Raw genomic sequence first — 18,796 nt, forward strand, 5'->3', positions numbered from 1 at the left:
CTTTCAAAAGGCTGGGCTGCTCGTGATTGTGTTGCAGTGCCATCTGTTGGTTGTCTTGAGAGCGGCATAGCAAGGAAAGGGTGTTTTGCAAAGAAGTGGAGCAGAGAAACGTCAAGAAACAGTAAAAAGGTGGCGAGAGAGCGTTTGCGGTGCCAGCCACGGGGCGATTGGGCCCGAGCGCAGAGCAAAACAAGCAGGAGGCGAGAAATGTTTGGGGGGGTCGCAGGAAAAGCTGCAGCGAGCGACCAACCAGCAGACTGCCATGCAGCCTTTTCACCAGTGCCCCCACGCTCTCCATCTATTTTTAAACCAGCACAAATCAGGGGATAGCGCGAACGCAGTCCCCCACTACCATAAATTATGCAGTCGAGTTTCCCGCATTTGGGGAAATCGCAGAGGTCAGCACACCCGGAGTGCAATGGGTGAGCCTCGCCCTGGGAGAACCACCTTCGTGATCATGGTATCTCCCCAGCCAGGTAAGTATGAGTTGGGAAGGGAGAGCACACAAGCGCTACGCCGGCACACGCCTGTGAGCATGGGGAGGCGGGCCCTGCAGTAGCACCCAGCTCCCCTGAGGCACCAGGCATCCCTCGAGCCGGCTGCTCCCTTGGTGGGGTAACCGGCAGCTGCCCCACCCTTGCACTCCTACATGCCCCGGACAGAGGAGCCTTCGCAAAAATGGGCCAACTCCCAGGATGCCTTTCAGCAAAAACATTTGCATACGATGACCACACTCTCCCAGTCAGACAGTCGCAATCACCTTTGTTTTCTAGAGCTCAGTTCCCTCGTCTGCATATCAAAGCACATCGCAGCAGCCTATGCTCTGCTCGGGGAGTGAAGTCTGCACACACCTATGCCAGCAAAAGGCCTTTTAACCCCTTCATCGTGACTGTAGAGGGTCATGGATGGGGGTTAAGCTAAGGAAGCTATAGACGAGGGTAATTACAGAGTAACGATGACACAAATGTTTCAAAATGTATTAATTTATTTCTTTCTTTCTTTATGTATTTTAAATGCAAAAACCAAAGCAAACCCTCTTCCCCAAAAACCAACAACAAAAAAAAAAAAAAAAAAAAAGACCCCAAAACAAACCAGCGGGCAACAGGGAAGCCTGCAATGTCAGGGGAGAGAAACAATATACTTTCTGCACCCAGAAGAGATGCACGGAGGCAAGAACAGGCACCAGGGCAATGCCCGAGGGAGAGACTGAAAAGTTTGCAAAGAGAGATCTATCTTTGAACAAGCACGACCAGGGGAAAGCGCGAACGCAGTCCCCCACTACCATAAATTATGCAGTCGAGTTTCCCGCATTTGGGGAAATCGCAGGGGTCAGCACACCCGGAGTGCAATGGGTGAGCCTCGCCCTGGGAGAACCACCTTCATGATCATGGTATCTCCCCTGCCAGGTAAGTATGAGTTGGAAGGGCCGACTGCACGGACGCAGCTCGCAAAAGCCCCCCTTCAGCTTAAGGAGCATTCCCTCCTGTACCACTCGTCTCTCCTGACAAAACAGGCACCCAGAAAGGCAGCTCCCGAATTCAAGCCTTGCCGTCAAGAGCCCAGGCTTTCCACGCGTGAAGAGCTGCAACCCTCACACGCGTGCCGAGTGGGTGCACTCCCAGGGTACTTTGCAGCAAACCTTATTTGCATACGATGACCACATCTATCCAGGCTTTCAGTCAAGAGCCCGCTTTGCTTCCACGAGAAATGCTAGTCTCGTCTGCATGAGAATGCAAGTGCCAGTTTGCTCCCAGTGGCTACAGAGCAACAGCAGCTGCTAAGCAAGGGCCCTTCCCCCCTCACCTTCCCTTCCCAGGCAGCCCTTGGGGTTTGCAAAGAGAGCAGGGCCAGCGTCCCCCCACTTTGCAGCACCCTCCGGTGCGCCCGGGGGAGCAGGGCGAATCGGTTCAGCTGCGCTGGGGCCAGGCGAAAGAGTGGGAGAATGCCTCCTTGCTGCTCATGCCTGCATCCCTGATGATAAGGGCAAGTCGGCCCCCAGTGCTGGACTGGCTCGGAGAGCTATTCAGCAACTGCAGCGCAACCTGGCGCCCGTCTCGTCAAAGCGCAGGGCGGAAAAACCAACGCGAGTGGACGCCTAGCGCGCTGCGTGGCGCGCGCATCCTAGAGGCTCTGGGCGACTGTGCAAAAAAACCCAGGCACCTTTCAAAAGGCTGGGCTGCTCGTGATTGTGTTGCAGTGCCATCTGTTGGTTGTCTTGAGAGCGGCATAGCAAGGAAAGGGTGTTTTGCAAAGAAGTGGAGCAGAGAAACGTCAAGAAACAGTAAAAAGGTGTCGAGAGAGCGTTTGCGGTGCCAGCCACGGGGCGAATGGGCCCGAGCGCAGAGCAAAACAAGCAGGAGGCGAGAAATGTTTGGGGGGGTCGCAGGAAAAGCTGCAGCGAGCGACCAACCAGCAGACTGCCATGCAGCCTTTTCACCAGTGCCCCCACGCTCTCCATCTATCTTTAAACCAGCACAAATCAGGGGATAGCGCGAACGCAGTCCCCCACTACCATAAATTATGCAGTCGAGTTTCCCGCATTTGGGGAAATCGCAGAGGTCAGCACACCCGGAGTGCAATGGGTGAGCCTCGCCCTGGGAGAACCACCTTCGTGATCATGGTATCTCCCCAGCCAGGTAAGTATGAGTTGGGAAGGGAGAGCACACAAGCGCTACGCCGGCACACGCCTGTGAGCATGGGGAGGCGGGCCCTGCAGTAGCACCCAGCTCCCCTGAGGCACCAGGCATCCCTCGAGCCGGCTGCTCCCTTGGTGGGGTAACCGGCAGCTGCCCCACCCTTGCACTCCTACATGCCCCGGACAGAGGAGCCTTCGCAAAAATGGGCCAACTCCCAGGATGCCTTTCAGCAAAAACATTTGCATACGATGACCACACTCTCCCAGTCAGACAGTCGCAATCACCTTTGTTTTCTAGAGCTCAGTTCCCTCGTCTGCATATCAAAGCACATCGCAGCAGCCTATGCTCTGCTCGGGGAGTGAAGTCTGCACACACCTATGCCAGCAAAAGGCCTTTTAACCCCTTCATCGTGACTGTAGAGGGTCATGGATGGGGGTTAAGCTAAGGAAGCTATAGACGAGGGTAATTACAGAGTAACGATGACACAAATGTTTCAAAATGTATTAATTTATTTCTTTCTTTCTTTATGTATTTTAAATGCAAAAACCAAACCCTCTTCCCCAAAAACCAACAACAACAACAAAAAAAAAAAAAAAAAAAAAAAAAGACCCCAAAACAAACCAGCGGGCAACAGGGAAGCCTGCAATGTCAGGGGAGAGGAACAATATACTTTCTGCACCCAGAAGAGATGCACGGAGGCAAGAACAGGCACCAGGGCAATGCCCGAGGGAGAGACTGAAAAGTTTGCAAAGAGAGATCTATCTTTGAACAAGCACGACCAGGGGAAAGCGCGAACGCAGTCCCCCACTACCATAAATTATGCAGTCGAGTTTCCCGCATTTGGGGAAATCGCAGGGGTCAGCACACCCGGAGTGCAATGGGTGAGCCTCGCCCTGGGAGAACCACCTTCATGATCATGGTATCTCCCCTGCCAGGTAAGTATGAGTTGGAAGGGCCGACTGCACGGACGCAGCTCGCAAAAGCCCCCCTTCAGCTTAAGGAGCATTCCCTCCTGTACCACTCGTCTCTCCTGACAAAACAGGCACCCAGAAAGGCAGCTCCCGAATTCAAGCCTTGCCGTCAAGAGCCCAGGCTTTCCACGCGTGAAGAGCTGCAACCCTCACACGCGTGCCGAGTGGGTGCACTCCCAGGGTACTTTGCAGCAAACCTTATTTGCATACGATGACCACATCTATCCAGGCTTTCAGTCAAGAGCCCGCTTTGCTTCCACGAGAAATGCTAGTCTCGTCTGCATGAGAATGCAAGTGCCAGTTTGCTCCCAGTGGCTACAGAGCAACAGCAGCTGCTAAGCAAGGGCCCTTCCCCCCTCACCTTCCCTTCCCAGGCAGCCCTTGGGGTTTGCAAAGAGAGCAGGGCCAGCGTCCCCCCACTTTGCAGCACCCTCCGGTGCGCCCGGGGGAGCAGGGCGAATCGGTTCAGCTGCGCTGGGGCCAGGCGAAAGAGTGGGAGAATGCCTCCTTGCTGCTCATGCCTGCATCCCTGATGATAAGGGCAAGTCGGCCCCCAGTGCTGGACTGGCTCGGAGAGCTATTCAGCAACTGCAGCGCAACCTGGCGCCCGTCTCGTCAAAGCGCAGGGCAAAGCATGGGCGGAAAAACCAACGCGAGTGGACGCCTAGCGCGCTGCGTGGCGCGCGCATCCTAGAGGCTCTGGGCGACTGTGCAAAAAAACCCAGGCACCTTTCAAAAGGCTGGGCTGCTCGTGATTGTGTTGCAGTGCCATCTGTTGGTTGTCTTGAGAGCGGCATAGCAAGGAAAGGGTGTTTTGCAAAGAAGTGGAGCAGAGAAACGTCAAGAAACAGTAAAAAGGTGGCGAGAGAGCGTTTGCGGTGCCAGCCACGGGGCGATTGGGCCCGAGCGCAGAGCAAAACAAGCAGGAGGCGAGAAATGTTTGGGGGGGTCGCAGGAAAAGCTGCAGCGAGCGACCAACCAGCAGACTGCCATGCAGCCTTTTCACCAGTGCCCCCACGCTCTCCATCTATTTTTAAACCAGCACAAATCAGGGGATAGCGCGAACGCAGTCCCCCACTACCATAAATTATGCAGTCGAGTTTCCCGCATTTGGGGAAATCGCAGAGGTCAGCACACCCGGAGTGCAATGGGTGAGCCTCGCCCTGGGAGAACCACCTTCGTGATCATGGTATCTCCCCAGCCAGGTAAGTATGAGTTGGGAAGGGAGAGCACACAAGCGCTACGCCGGCACACGCCTGTGAGCATGGGGAGGCGGGCCCTGCAGTAGCACCCAGCTCCCCTGAGGCACCAGGCATCCCTCGAGCCGGCTGCTCCCTTGGTGGGGTAACCGGCAGCTGCCCCACCCTTGCACTCCTACATGCCCCGGACAGAGGAGCCTTCGCAAAAATGGGCCAACTCCCAGGATGCCTTTCAGCAAAAACATTTGCATACGATGACCACACTCTCCCAGTCAGACAGTCGCAATCACCTTTGTTTTCTAGAGCTCAGTTCCCTCGTCTGCATATCAAAGCACATCGCAGCAGCCTATGCTCTGCTCGGGGAGTGAAGTCTGCACACACCTATGCCAGCAAAAGGCCTTTTAACCCCTTCATCGTGACTGTAGAGGGTCATGGATGGGGGTTAAGCTAAGGAAGCTATAGACGAGGGTAATTACAGAGTAACGATGACACAAATGTTTCAAAATGTATTAATTTATTTCTTTCTTTCTTTCTTTATGTATTTTAAATGCAAAAACCAAAGCAAACCCTCTTCCCCAAAAACCAACAACAACAAAAAAAAAAAAAAAAGACCCCAAAACAAACCAGCGGGCAACAGGGAAGCCTGCAATGTCAGGGGAGAGGAACAATATACTTTCTGCACCCAGAAGAGATGCACGGAGGCAAGAACAGGCACCAGGGCAATGCCCGAGGGAGAGACTGAAAAGTTTGCAAAGAGAGATCTATCTTTGAACAAGCACGACCAGGGGAAAGCGCGAACGCAGTCCCCCACTACCATAAATTATGCAGTCGAGTTTCCCGCATTTGGGGAAATCGCAGGGGTCAGCACACCCGGAGTGCAATGGGTGAGCCTCGCCCTGGGAGAACCACCTTCATGATCATGGTATCTCCCCTGCCAGGTAAGTATGAGTTGGAAGGGCCGACTGCACGGACGCAGCTCGCAAAAGCCCCCCTTCAGCTTAAGGAGCATTCCCTCCTGTACCACTCGTCTCTCCTGACAAAACAGGCACCCAGAAAGGCAGCTCCCGAATTCAAGCCTTGCCGTCAAGAGCCCAGGCTTTCCACGCGTGAAGAGCTGCAACCCTCACACGCGTGCCGAGTGGGTGCACTCCCAGGGTACTTTGCAGCAAACCTTATTTGCATACGATGACCACATCTATCCAGGCTTTCAGTCAAGAGCCCGCTTTGCTTCCACGAGAAATGCTAGTCTCGTCTGCATGAGAATGCAAGTGCCAGTTTGCTCCCAGTGGCTACAGAGCAACAGCAGCTGCTAAGCAAGGGCCCTTCCCCCCTCACCTTCCCTTCCCAGGCAGCCCTTGGGGTTTGCAAAGAGAGCAGGGCCAGCGTCCCCCCACTTTGCAGCACCCTCCGGTGCGCCCGGGGGAGCAGGGCGAATCGGTTCAGCTGCGCTGGGGCCAGGCGAAAGAGTGGGAGAATGCCTCCTTGCTGCTCATGCCTGCATCCCTGATGATAAGGGCAAGTCGGCCCCCAGTGCTGGACTGGCTCGGAGAGCTATTCAGCAACTGCAGCGCAACCTGGCGCCCGTCTCGTCAAAGCGCAGGGCAAAGCATGGGCGGAAAAACCAACGCGAGTGGACGCCTAGCGCGCTGCGTGGCGCGCGCATCCTAGAGGCTCTGGGCGACTGTGCAAAAAAACCCAGGCACCTTTCAAAAGGCTGGGCTGCTCGTGATTGTGTTGCAGTGCCATCTGTTGGTTGTCTTGAGAGCGGCATAGCAAGGAAAGGGTGTTTTGCAAAGAAGTGGAGCAGAGAAACGTCAAGAAACAGTAAAAAGGTGGCGAGAGAGCGTTTGCGGTGCCAGCCACGGGGCGATTGGGCCCGAGCGCAGAGCAAAACAAGCAGGAGGCGAGAAATGTTTGGGGGGGTCGCAGGAAAAGCTGCAGCGAGCGACCAACCAGCAGACTGCCATGCAGCCTTTTCACCAGTGCCCCCACGCTCTCCATCTATCTTTAAACCAGCACAAATCAGGGGATAGCGCGAACGCAGTCCCCCACTACCATAAATTATGCAGTCGAGTTTCCCGCATTTGGGGAAATCGCAGAGGTCAGCACACCCGGAGTGCAATGGGTGAGCCTCGCCCTGGGAGAACCACCTTCGTGATCATGGTATCTCCCCAGCCAGGTAAGTATGAGTTGGGAAGGGAGAGCACACAAGCGCTACGCCGGCACACGCCTGTGAGCATGGGGAGGCGGGCCCTGCAGTAGCACCCAGCTCCCCTGAGGCACCAGGCATCCCTCGAGCCGGCTGCTCCCTTGGTGGGGTAACCGGCAGCTGCCCCACCCTTGCACTCCTACATGCCCCGGACAGAGGAGCCTTCGCAAAAATGGGCCAACTCCCAGGATGCCTTTCAGCAAAAACATTTGCATACGATGACCACACTCTCCCAGTCAGACAGTCGCAATCACCTTTGTTTTCTAGAGCTCAGTTCCCTCGTCTGCATATCAAAGCACATCGCAGCAGCCTATGCTCTGCTCGGGGAGTGAAGTCTGCACACACCTATGCCAGCAAAAGGCCTTTTAACCCCTTCATCGTGACTGTAGAGGGTCATGGATGGGGGTTAAGCTAAGGAAGCTATAGACGAGGGTAATTACAGAGTAACGATGACACAAATGTTTCAAAATGTATTAATTTATTTCTTTCTTTCTTTATGTATTTTAAATGCAAAAACCAAAGCAAACCCTCTTCCCCAAAAACCAACAACAACAAAAAAAAAAAAAAAGACCCCAAAACAAACCAGCGGGCAACAGGGAAGCCTGCAATGTCAGGGGAGAGGAACAATATACTTTCTGCACCCAGAAGAGATGCACGGAGGCAAGAACAGGCACCAGGGCAATGCCCGAGGGAGAGACTGAAAAGTTTGCAAAGAGAGATCTATCTTTGAACAAGCACGACCAGGGGAAAGCGCGAACGCAGTCCCCCACTACCATAAATTATGCAGTCGAGTTTCCCGCATTTGGGGAAATCGCAGGGGTCAGCACACCCGGAGTGCAATGGGTGAGCCTCGCCCTGGGAGAACCACCTTCATGATCATGGTATCTCCCCTGCCAGGTAAGTATGAGTTGGAAGGGCCGACTGCACGGACGCAGCTCGCAAAAGCCCCCCTTCAGCTTAAGGAGCATTCCCTCCTGTACCACTCGTCTCTCCTGACAAAACAGGCACCCAGAAAGGCAGCTCCCGAATTCAAGCCTTGCCGTCAAGAGCCCAGGCTTTCCACGCGTGAAGAGCTGCAACCCTCACACGCGTGCCGAGTGGGTGCACTCCCAGGGTACTTTGCAGCAAACCTTATTTGCATACGATGACCACATCTATCCAGGCTTTCAGTCAAGAGCCCGCTTTGCTTCCACGAGAAATGCTAGTCTCGTCTGCATGAGAATGCAAGTGCCAGTTTGCTCCCAGTGGCTACAGAGCAACAGCAGCTGCTAAGCAAGGGCCCTTCCCCCCTCACCTTCCCTTCCCAGGCAGCCCTTGGGGTTTGCAAAGAGAGCAGGGCCAGCGTCCCCCCACTTTGCAGCACCCTCCGGTGCGCCCGGGGGAGCAGGGCGAATCGGTTCAGCTGCGCTGGGGCCAGGCGAAAGAGTGGGAGAATGCCTCCTTGCTGCTCATGCCTGCATCCCTGATGATAAGGGCAAGTCGGCCCCCAGTGCTGGACTGGCTCGGAGAGCTATTCAGCAACTGCAGCGCAACCTGGCGCCCGTCTCGTCAAAGCGCAGGGCAAAGCATGGGCGGAAAAACCAACGCGAGTGGACGCCTAGCGCGCTGCGTGGCGCGCGCATCCTAGAGGCTCTGGGCGACTGTGCAAAAAAACCCAGGCACCTTTCAAAAGGCTGGGCTGCTCGTGATTGTGTTGCAGTGCCATCTGTTGGTTGTCTTGAGAGCGGCATAGCAAGGAAAGGGTGTTTTGCAAAGAAGTGGAGCAGAGAAACGTCAAGAAACAGTAAAAAGGTGGCGAGAGAGCGTTTGCGGTGCCAGCCACGGGGCGAATGGGCCCGAGCGCAGAGCAAAACAAGCAGGAGGCGAGAAATGTTTGGGGGGGTCGCAGGAAAAGCTGCAGCGAGCGACCAACCAGCAGACTGCCATGCAGCCTTTTCACCAGTGCCCCCACGCTCTCCATCTATCTTTAAACCAGCACAAATCAGGGGATAGCGCGAACGCAGTCCCCCACTACCATAAATTATGCAGTCGAGTTTCCCGCATTTGGGGAAATCGCAGAGGTCAGCACACCCGGAGTGCAATGGGTGAGCCTCGCCCTGGGAGAACCACCTTCGTGATCATGGTATCTCCCCCAGCCAGGTAAGTATGAGTTGGGAAGGGAGAGCACACAAGCGCTACGCCGGCACACGCCTGTGAGCATGGGGAGGCGGGCCCTGCAGTAGCACCCAGCTCCCCTGAGGCACCAGGCATCCCTCGAGCCGGCTGCTCCCTTGGTGGGGTAACCGGCAGCTGCCCCACCCTTGCACTCCTACATGCCCCGGACAGAGGAGCCTTCGCAAAAATGGGCCAACTCCCAGGATGCCTTTCAGCAAAAACATTTGCATACGATGACCACACTCTCCCAGTCAGACAGTCGCAATCACCTTTGTTTTCTAGAGCTCAGTTCCCTCGTCTGCATATCAAAGCACATCGCAGCAGCCTATGCTCTGCTCGGGGAGTGAAGTCTGCACACACCTATGCCAGCAAAAGGCCTTTTAACCCCTTCATCGTGACTGTAGAGGGTCATGGATGGGGGTTAAGCTAAGGAAGCTATAGACGAGGGTAATTACAGAGTAACGATGACACAAATGTTTCAAAATGTATTAATTTATTTCTTTCTTTCTTTATGTATTTTAAATGCAAAAACCAAACCCTCTTCCCCAAAAACCAACAACAACAAAAAAAAAAAAAAAAAAAAAAAAGACCCCAAAACAAACCAGCGGGCAACAGGGAAGCCTGCAATGTCAGGGGAGAGGAACAATATACTTTCTGCACCCAGAAGAGATGCACGGAGGCAAGAACAGGCACCAGGGCAATGCCCGAGGGAGAGACTGAAAAGTTTGCAAAGAGAGATCTATCTTTGAACAAGCACGACCAGGGGAAAGCGCGAACGCAGTCCCCCACTACCATAAATTATGCAGTCGAGTTTCCCGCATTTGGGGAAATCGCAGGGGTCAGCACACCCGGAGTGCAATGGGTGAGCCTCGCCCTGGGAGAACCACCTTCATGATCATGGTATCTCCCCTGCCAGGTAAGTATGAGTTGGAAGGGCCGACTGCACGGACGCAGCTCGCAAAAGCCCCCCTTCAGCTTAAGGAGCATTCCCTCCTGTACCACTCGTCTCTCCTGACAAAACAGGCACCCAGAAAGGCAGCTCCCGAATTCAAGCCTTGCCGTCAAGAGCCCAGGCTTTCCACGCGTGAAGAGCTGCAACCCTCACACGCGTGCCGAGTGGGTGCACTCCCAGGGTACTTTGCAGCAAACCTTATTTGCATACGATGACCACATCTATCCAGGCTTTCAGTCAAGAGCCCGCTTTGCTTCCACGAGAAATGCTAGTCTCGTCTGCATGAGAATGCAAGTGCCAGTTTGCTCCCAGTGGCTACAGAGCAACAGCAGCTGCTAAGCAAGGGCCCTTCCCCCCTCACCTTCCCTTCCCAGGCAGCCCTTGGGGTTTGCAAAGAGAGCAGGGCCAGCGTCCCCCCACTTTGCAGCACCCTCCGGTGCGCCCGGGGGAGCAGGGCGAATCGGTTCAGCTGCGCTGGGGCCAGGCGAAAGAGTGGGAGAATGCCTCCTTGCTGCTCATGCCTGCATCCCTGATGATAAGGGCAAGTCGGCCCCCAGTGCTGGACTGGCTCGGAGAGCTATTCAGCAACTGCAGCGCAACCTGGCGCCCGTCTTGTCAAAGCGCAGGGCGGAAAAACCAACGCGAGTGGACGCCTAGCGCGCTGCGTGGCGCGCGCATCCTAGAGGCTCTGGGCGACTGTGCAAAAAAACCCAGGCACCTTTCAAAAGGCTGGGCTGCTCGTGATTGTGTTGCAGTGCCATCTGTTGGTTGTCTTGAGAGCGGCATAGCAAGGAAAGGGTGTTTTGCAAAGAAGTGGAGCAGAGAAACGTCAAGAAACAGTAAAAAGGTGGCGAGAGAGCGTTTGCGGTGCCAGCCACGGGGCGAATGGGCCCGAGCGCAGAGCAAAACAAGCAGGAGGCGAGAAATGTTTGGGGGGGTCGCAGGAAAAGCTGCAGCGAGCGACCAACCAGCAGACTGCCATGCAGCCTTTTCACCAGTGCCCCCACGCTCTCCATCTATCTTTAAACCAGCACAAATCAGGGGATAGCGCGAACGCAGTCCCCCACTACCATAAATTATGCAGTCGAGTTTCCCGCATTTGGGGAAATCGCAGAGGTCAGCACACCCGGAGTGCAATGGGTGAGCCTCGCCCTGGGAGAACCACCTTCGTGATCATGGTATCTCCCCAGCCAGGTAAGTATGAGTTGGGAAGGGAGAGCACACAAGCGCTACGCCGGCACACGCCTGTGAGCATGGGGAGGCGGGCCCTGCAGTAGCACCCAGCTCCCCTGAGGCACCAGGCATCCCTCGAGCCGGCTGCTCCCTTGGTGGGGTAACCGGCAGCTGCCCCACCCTTGCACTCCTACATGCCCCGGACAGAGGAGCCTTCTCAAAAATTGGCCAACTCCCAGGATGCCTTTCAGCAAAAACATTTGCATACGATGACCACACTCTCCCAGTCAGACAGTCGCAATCACCTTTGTTTTCTAGAGCTCAGTTCCCTCGTCTGCATATCAAAGCACATCGCAGCAGCCTATGCTCTGCTCGGGGAGTGAAGTCTGCACACACCTATGCCAGCAAAAGGCCTTTTAACCCCTTCATCGTGACTGTAGAGGGTCATGGATGGGGGTTAAGCTAAGGAAGCTATAGACGAGGGTAATTACAGAGTAACGATGACACAAATGTTTCAAAATGTATTAATTTATTTCTTTCTTTCTTTATGTATTTTAAATGCAAAAACCAAACCCTCTTCCCCAAAAACCAACAACAACAAAAAAAAAAAAAAAAAAAAAAAGACCCCAAAACAAACCAGCGGGCAACAGGGAAGCCTGCAATGTCAGGGGAGAGGAACAATATACTTTCTGCACCCAGAAGAGATGCACGGAGGCAAGAACAGGCACCAGGGCAATGCCCGAGGGAGAGACTGAAAAGTTTGCAAAGAGAGATCTATCTTTGAACAAGCACGACCAGGGGAAAGCGCGAACGCAGTCCCCCACTACCATAAATTATGCAGTCGAGTTTCCCGCATTTGGGGAAATCGCAGGGGTCAGCACACCCGGAGTGCAATGGGTGAGCCTCGCCCTGGGAGAACCACCTTCATGATCATGGTATCTCCCCTGCCAGGTAAGTATGAGTTGGAAGGGCCGACTGCACGGACGCAGCTCGCAAAAGCCCCCCTTCAGCTTAAGGAGCATTCCCTCCTGTACCACTCGTCTCTCCTGACAAAACAGGCACCCAGAAAGGCAGCTCCCGAATTCAAGCCTTGCCGTCAAGAGCCCAGGCTTTCCACGCGTGAAGAGCTGCAACCCTCACACGCGTGCCGAGTGGGTGCACTCCCAGGGTACTTTGCAGCAAACCTTATTTGCATACGATGACCACATCTATCCAGGCTTTCAGTCAAGAGCCCGCTTTGCTTCCACGAGAAATGCTAGTCTCGTCTGCATGAGAATGCAAGTGCCAGTTTGCTCCCAGTGGCTACAGAGCAACAGCAGCTGCTAAGCAAGGGCCCTTCCCCCCTCACCTTCCCTTCCCAGGCAGCCCTTGGGGTTTGCAAAGAGAGCAGGGCCAGCGTCCCCCCACTTTGCAGCACCCTCCGGTGCGCCCGGGGGAGCAGGGCGAATCGGTTCAGCTGCGCTGGGGCCAGGCGAAAGAGTGGGAGAATGCCTCCTTGCTGCTCATGCCTGCATCCCTGATGATAAGGGCAAGTCGGCCCCCAGTGCTGGACTGGCTCGGAGAGCTATTCAGCAACTGCAGCGCAACCTGGCGCCCGTCTCGTCAAAGCGCAGGGCAAAGCATGGGCGGAAAAACCAACGCGAGTGGACGCCTAGCGCGCTGCGTGGCGCGCGCATCCTAGAGGCTCTGGGCGACTGTGCAAAAAAACCCAGGCACCTTTCAAAAGGCTGGGCTGCTCGTGATTGTGTTGCAGTGCCATCTGTTGGTTGTCTTGAGAGCGGCATAGCAAGGAAAGGGTGTTTTGCAAAGAAGTGGAGCAGAGAAACGTCAAGAAACAGTAAAAAGGTGGCGAGAGAGCGTTTGCGGTGCCAGCCACGGGGCGATTGGGCCCGAGCGCAGAGCAAAACAAGCAGGAGGCGAGAAATGTTTGGGGGGGTCGCAGGAAAAGCTGCAGCGAGCGACCAACCAGCAGACTGCCATGCAGCCTTTTCACCAGTGCCCCCACGCTCTCCATCTATCTTTAAACCAGCACAAATCAGGGGATAGCGCGAACGCAGTCCCCCACTACCATAAATTATGCAGTCGAGTTTCCCGCATTTGGGGAAATCGCAGAGGTCAGCACACCCGGAGTGCAATGGGTGAGCCTCGCCCTGGGAGAACCACCTTCGTGATCATGGTATCTCCCCAGCCAGGTAAGTATGAGTTGGGAAGGGAGAGCACACAAGCGCTACGCCGGCACACGCCTGTGAGCATGGGGAGGCGGGCCCTGCAGTAGCACCCAGCTCCCCTGAGGCACCAGGCATCCCTCGAGCCGGCTGCTCCCTTGGTGGGGTAACCGGCAGCTGCCCCACCCTTGCACTCCTACATGCCCCGGACAGAGGAGCCTTCGCAAAAATGGGCCAACTCCCAGGATGCCTTTCAGCAAAAACATTTGCATACGATGACCACACTCTCCCAGTCAGACAGTCGCAATCACCTTTGTTTTCTAGAGCTCAGTTCCCTCGTCTGCATATCAAAGCACATCGCAGCAGCCTATGCTCTGCTCGGGGAGTGAAGTCTGCACACACCTATGCCAGCAAAAGGCCTTTTAACCCCTTCATCGTGACTGTAGAGGGTCATGGATGGGGGTTAAGCTAAGGAAGCTATAGACGAGGGTAATTACAGAGTAACGATGACACAAATGTTTCAAAATGTATTAATTTATTTCTTTCTTTCTTTATGTATTTTAAATGCAAAAACCAAACCCTCTTCCCCAAAAACCAACAACAACAAAAAAAAAAAAAAAAAAAAAAAAAGACCCCAAAACAAACCAGCGGGCAACAGGGAAGCCTGCAATGTCAGGGGAGAGGAACAATATACTTTCTGCACCCAGAAGAGATGCACGGAGGCAAGAACAGGCACCAGGGCAATGCCCGAGGGAGAGACTGAAAAGTTTGCAAAGAGAGATCTATCTTTGAACAAGCACGACCAGGGGAAAGCGCGAACGCAGTCCCCCACTACCATAAATTATGCAGTCGAGTTTCCCGCATTTGGGGAAATCGCAGGGGTCAGCACACCCGGAGTGCAATGGGTGAGCCTCGCCCTGGGAGAACCACCTTCATGATCATGGTATCTCCCCTGCCAGGTAAGTATGAGTTGGAAGGGCCGACTGCACGGACGCAGCTCGCAAAAGCCCCCCTTCAGCTTAAGGAGCATTCCCTCCTGTACCACTCGTCTCTCCTGACAAAACAGGCACCCAGAAAGGCAGCTCCCGAATTCAAGCCTTGCCGTCAAGAGCCCAGGCTTTCCACGCGTGAAGAGCTGCAACCCTCACACGCGTGCCGAGTGGGTGCACTCCCAGGGTACTTTGCAGCAAACCTTATTTGCATACGATGACCACATCTATCCAGGCTTTCAGTCAAGAGCCCGCTTTGCTTCCACGAGAAATGCTAGTCTCGTCTGCATGAGAATGCAAGTGCCAGTTTGCTCCCAGTGGCTACAGAGCAACAGCAGCTGCTAAGCAAGGGCCCTTCCCCCCTCACCTTCCCTTCCCAGGCAGCCCTTGGGGTTTGCAAAGAGAGCAGGGCCAGCGTCCCCCCACTTTGCAGCACCCTCCGGTGCGCCCGGGGGAGCAGGGCGAATCGGTTCAGCTGCGCTGGGGCCAGGCGAAAGAGTGGGAGAATGCCTCCTTGCTGCTCATGCCTGCATCCCTGATGATAAGGGCAAGTCGGCCCCCAGTGCTGGACTGGCTCGGAGAGCTATTCAGCAACTGCAGCGCAACCTGGCGCCCGTCTCGTCAAAGCGCAGGGCAAAGCATGGGCGGAAAAACCAACGCGAGTGGACGCCTAGCGCGCTGCGTGGCGCGCGCATCCTAGAGGCTCTGGGCGACTGTGCAAAAAAACCCAGGCACCTTTCAAAAGGCTGGGCTGCTCGTGATTGTGTTGCAGTGCCATCTGTTGGTTGTCTTGAGAGCGGCATAGCAAGGAAAGGGTGTTTTGCAAAGAAGTGGAGCAGAGAAACGTCAAGAAACAGTAAAAAGGTGGCGAGAGAGCGTTTGCGGTGCCAGCCACGGGGCGATTGGGCCCGAGCGCAGAGCAAAACAAGCAGGAGGCGAGAAATGTTTGGGGGGGTCGCAGGAAAAGCTGCAGCGAGCGACCAACCAGCAGACTGCCATGCAGCCTTTTCACCAGTGCCCCCACGCTCTCCATCTATCTTTAAACCAGCACAAATCAGGGGATAGCGCGAACGCAGTCCCCCACTACCATAAATTATGCAGTCGAGTTTCCCGCATTTGGGGAAATCGCAGAGGTCAGCACACCCGGAGTGCAATGGGTGAGCCTCGCCCTGGGAGAACCACCTTCGTGATCATGGTATCTCCCCAGCCAGGTAAGTATGAGTTGGGAAGGGAGAGCACACAAGCGCTACGCCGGCACACGCCTGTGAGCATGGGGAGGCGGGCCCTGCAGTAGCACCCAGCTCCCCTGAGGCACCAGGCATCCCTCGAGCCGGCTGCTCCCTTGGTGGGGTAACCGGCAGCTGCCCCACCCTTGCACTCCTACATGCCCCGGACAGAGGAGCCTTCGCAAAAATGGGCCAACTCCCAGGATGCCTTTCAGCAAAAACATTTGCATACGATGACCACACTCTCCCAGTCAGACAGTCGCAATCACCTTTGTTTTCTAGAGCTCAGTTCCCTCGTCTGCATATCAAAGCACATCGCAGCAGCCTATGCTCTGCTCGGGGAGTGAAGTCTGCACACACCTATGCCAGCAAAAGGCCTTTTAACCCCTTCATCGTGACTGTAGAGGGTCATGGATGGGGGTTAAGCTAAGGAAGCTATAGACGAGGGTAATTACAGAGTAACGATGACACAAATGTTTCAAAATGTATTAATTTATTTCTTTCTTTCTTTATGTATTTTAAATGCAAAAACCAAAGCAAACCCTCTTCCCCAAAAACCAACAACAACAAAAAAAAAAAAAAAAAAAAAAAAAAAGACCCCAAAACAAACCAGCGGGCAACAGGGAAGCCTGCAATGTCAGGGGAGAGGAACAATATACTTTCTGCACCCAGAAGAGATGCACGGAGGCAAGAACAGGCACCAGGGCAATGCCCGAGGGAGAGACTGAAAAGTTTGCAAAGAGAGATCTATCTTTGAACAAGCACGACCAGGGGAAAGCGCGAACGCAGTCCCCCACTACCATAAATTATGCAGTCGAGTTTCCCGCATTTGGGGAAATCGCAGGGGTCAGCACACCCGGAGTGCAATGGGTGAGCCTCGCCCTGGGAGAACCACCTTCATGATCATGGTATCTCCCCTGCCAGGTAAGTATGAGTTGGAAGGGCCGACTGCACGGACGCAGCTCGCAAAAGCCCCCCTTCAGCTTAAGGAGCATTCCCTCCTGTACCACTCGTCTCTCCTGACAAAACAGGCACCCAGAAAGGCAGCTCCCGAATTCAAGCCTTGCCGTCAAGAGCCCAGGCTTTCCACGCGTGAAGAGCTGCAACCCTCACACGCGTGCCGAGTGGGTGCACTCCCAGGGTACTTTGCAGCAAACCTTATTTGCATACGATGACCACATCTATCCAGGCTTTCAGTCAAGAGCCCGCTTTGCTTCCACGAGAAATGCTAGTCTCGTCTGCATGAGAATGCAAGTGCCAGTTTGCTCCCAGTGGCTACAGAGCAACAGCAGCTGCTAAGCAAGGGCCCTTCCCCCCTCACCTTCCCTTCCCAGGCAGCCCTTGGGGTTTGCAAAGAGAGCAGGGCCAGCGTCCCCCCACTTTGCAGCACCCTCCGGTGCGCCCGGGGGAGCAGGGCGAATCGGTTCAGCTGCGCTGGGGCCAGGCGAAAGAGTGGGAGAATGCCTCCTTGCTGCTCATGCCTGCATCCCTGATGATAAGGGCAAGTCGGCCCCCAGTGCTGGACTGGCTCGGAGAGCTATTCAGCAACTGCAGCGCAACCTGGCGCCCGTCTCGTCAAAGCGCAGGGCAAAGCATGGGCGGAAAAACCAACGCGAGTGGACGCCTAGCGCGCTGCGTGGCGCGCGCATCCTAGAGGCTCTGGGCGACTGTGCAAAAAAACCCAGGCACCTTTCAAAAGGCTGGGCTGCTCGTGATTGTGTTGCAGTGCCATCTGTTGGTTGTCTTGAGAGCGGCATAGCAAGGAAAGGGTGTTTTGCAAAGAAGTGGAGCAGAGAAACGTCAAGAAACAGTAAAAAGGTGGCGAGAGAGCGTTTGCGGTGCCAGCCACGGGGCGATTGGGCCCGAGCGCAGAGCAAAACAAGCAGGAGGCGAGAAATGTTTGGGGGGGTCGCAGGAAAAGCTGCAGCGAGCGACCAACCAGCAGACTGCCATGCAGCCTTTTCACCAGTGCCCCCACGCTCTCCATCTATCTTTAAACCAGCACAAATCAGGGGATAGCGCGAACGCAGTCCCCCACTACCATAAATTATGCAGTCGAGTTTCCCGCATTTGGGGAAATCGCAGAGGTCAGCACACCCGGAGTGCAATGGGTGAGCCTCGCCCTGGGAGAACCACCTTCGTGATCATGGTATCTCCCCAGCCAGGTAAGTATGAGTTGGGAAGGGAGAGCACACAAGCGCTACGCCGGCACACGCCTGTGAGCATGGGGAGGCGGGCCCTGCAGTAGCACCCAGCTCCCCTGAGGCACCAGGCATCCCTCGAGCCGGCTGCTCCCTTGGTGGGGTAACCGGCAGCTGCCCCACCCTTGCACTCCTACATGCCCCGGACAGAGGAGCCTTCGCAAAAATGGGCCAACTCCCAGGATGCCTTTCAGCAAAAACATTTGCATACGATGACCACACTCTCCCAGTCAGACAGTCGCAATCACCTTTGTTTTCTAGAGCTCAGTTCCCTCGTCTGCATATCAAAGCACATCGCAGCAGCCTATGCTCTGCTCGGGGAGTGAAGTCTGCACACACCTATGCCAGCAAAAGGCCTTTTAACCCCTTCATCGTGACTGTAGAGGGTCATGGATGGGGGTTAAGCTAAGGAAGCTATAGACGAGGGTAATTACAGAGTAACGATGACACAAATGTTTCAAAATGTATTAATTTATTTCTTTCTTTCTTTATGTATTTTAAATGCAAAAACCAAACCCTCTTCCCCAAAAACCAACAACAACAAAAAAAAAAAAAAAAAAAAAAAAAAAAAAAAAAAAGACCCCAAAACAAACCAGCGGGCAACAGGGAAGCCTGCAATGTCAGGGGAGAGGAACAATATACTTTCTGCACCCAGAAGAGATGCACGGAGGCAAGAACAGGCACCAGGGCAATGCCCGAGGGAGAGACTGAAAAGTTTGCAAAGAGAGATCTATCTTTGAACAAGCACGACCAGGGGAAAGCGCGAACGCAGTCCCCCACTACCATAAATTATGCAGTCGAGTTTCCCGCATTTGGGGAAATCGCAGGGGTCAGCACACCCGGAGTGCAATGGGTGAGCCTCGCCCTGGGAGAACCACCTTCATGATCATGGTATCTCCCCTGCCAGGTAAGTATGAGTTG

At 54.7% G+C, this 18,796-nt stretch overlaps 1 protein-coding gene and 18 non-coding genes across 20 annotated transcripts in view; all 19 read right to left on the reverse strand.

Annotated features, from left to right (window-relative positions):
• The window catches only part of SLC38A9 (solute carrier family 38 member 9), a 325,631-nt gene that overhangs the window by 222,694 nt on the left and 84,141 nt on the right, over positions 1–18,796 (reverse strand). The window lies entirely within an intron of this gene.
• LOC134613124 (U1 spliceosomal RNA) lies at positions 321–484 on the reverse strand. The gene has a single exon (XR_010091152.1). It is a non-coding gene; the product is annotated as a U1 spliceosomal RNA (small nuclear RNA).
• Positions 1,251–1,414, reverse strand: LOC134613007 (U1 spliceosomal RNA). Its single transcript, XR_010091040.1, has one exon. It is a non-coding gene; the product is annotated as a U1 spliceosomal RNA (small nuclear RNA).
• On the reverse strand, positions 2,481–2,644 carry LOC134613125 (U1 spliceosomal RNA). Its single transcript, XR_010091153.1, has one exon. It is a non-coding gene; the product is annotated as a U1 spliceosomal RNA (small nuclear RNA).
• LOC134613008 (U1 spliceosomal RNA) lies at positions 3,416–3,579 on the reverse strand. The gene has a single exon (XR_010091041.1). It is a non-coding gene; the product is annotated as a U1 spliceosomal RNA (small nuclear RNA).
• Positions 4,657–4,820, reverse strand: LOC134613126 (U1 spliceosomal RNA). Its single transcript, XR_010091154.1, has one exon. It is a non-coding gene; the product is annotated as a U1 spliceosomal RNA (small nuclear RNA).
• Positions 5,589–5,752, reverse strand: LOC134613009 (U1 spliceosomal RNA). The gene has a single exon (XR_010091042.1). It is a non-coding gene; the product is annotated as a U1 spliceosomal RNA (small nuclear RNA).
• On the reverse strand, positions 6,830–6,993 carry LOC134613127 (U1 spliceosomal RNA). The gene has a single exon (XR_010091155.1). It is a non-coding gene; the product is annotated as a U1 spliceosomal RNA (small nuclear RNA).
• Positions 7,757–7,920, reverse strand: LOC134613010 (U1 spliceosomal RNA). The gene has a single exon (XR_010091043.1). It is a non-coding gene; the product is annotated as a U1 spliceosomal RNA (small nuclear RNA).
• LOC134613153 (U1 spliceosomal RNA) lies at positions 8,998–9,162 on the reverse strand. The gene has a single exon (XR_010091179.1). It is a non-coding gene; the product is annotated as a U1 spliceosomal RNA (small nuclear RNA).
• Positions 9,930–10,093, reverse strand: LOC134613011 (U1 spliceosomal RNA). The gene has a single exon (XR_010091044.1). It is a non-coding gene; the product is annotated as a U1 spliceosomal RNA (small nuclear RNA).
• Positions 11,160–11,323, reverse strand: LOC134613128 (U1 spliceosomal RNA). Its single transcript, XR_010091156.1, has one exon. It is a non-coding gene; the product is annotated as a U1 spliceosomal RNA (small nuclear RNA).
• On the reverse strand, positions 12,090–12,253 carry LOC134613012 (U1 spliceosomal RNA). Its single transcript, XR_010091045.1, has one exon. It is a non-coding gene; the product is annotated as a U1 spliceosomal RNA (small nuclear RNA).
• LOC134613129 (U1 spliceosomal RNA) lies at positions 13,331–13,494 on the reverse strand. Its single transcript, XR_010091157.1, has one exon. It is a non-coding gene; the product is annotated as a U1 spliceosomal RNA (small nuclear RNA).
• LOC134613013 (U1 spliceosomal RNA) lies at positions 14,263–14,426 on the reverse strand. The gene has a single exon (XR_010091046.1). It is a non-coding gene; the product is annotated as a U1 spliceosomal RNA (small nuclear RNA).
• Positions 15,504–15,667, reverse strand: LOC134613130 (U1 spliceosomal RNA). The gene has a single exon (XR_010091158.1). It is a non-coding gene; the product is annotated as a U1 spliceosomal RNA (small nuclear RNA).
• On the reverse strand, positions 16,443–16,606 carry LOC134613014 (U1 spliceosomal RNA). Its single transcript, XR_010091047.1, has one exon. It is a non-coding gene; the product is annotated as a U1 spliceosomal RNA (small nuclear RNA).
• On the reverse strand, positions 17,684–17,847 carry LOC134613131 (U1 spliceosomal RNA). Its single transcript, XR_010091159.1, has one exon. It is a non-coding gene; the product is annotated as a U1 spliceosomal RNA (small nuclear RNA).
• LOC134613015 (U1 spliceosomal RNA) lies at positions 18,627–18,790 on the reverse strand. Its single transcript, XR_010091048.1, has one exon. It is a non-coding gene; the product is annotated as a U1 spliceosomal RNA (small nuclear RNA).

This window comes from Pelobates fuscus, chromosome 5 (genome assembly GCF_036172605.1).
Source record: "Pelobates fuscus isolate aPelFus1 chromosome 5, aPelFus1.pri, whole genome shotgun sequence".
Lineage (NCBI taxonomy): Eukaryota > Metazoa > Chordata > Amphibia > Anura > Pelobatidae > Pelobates > Pelobates fuscus.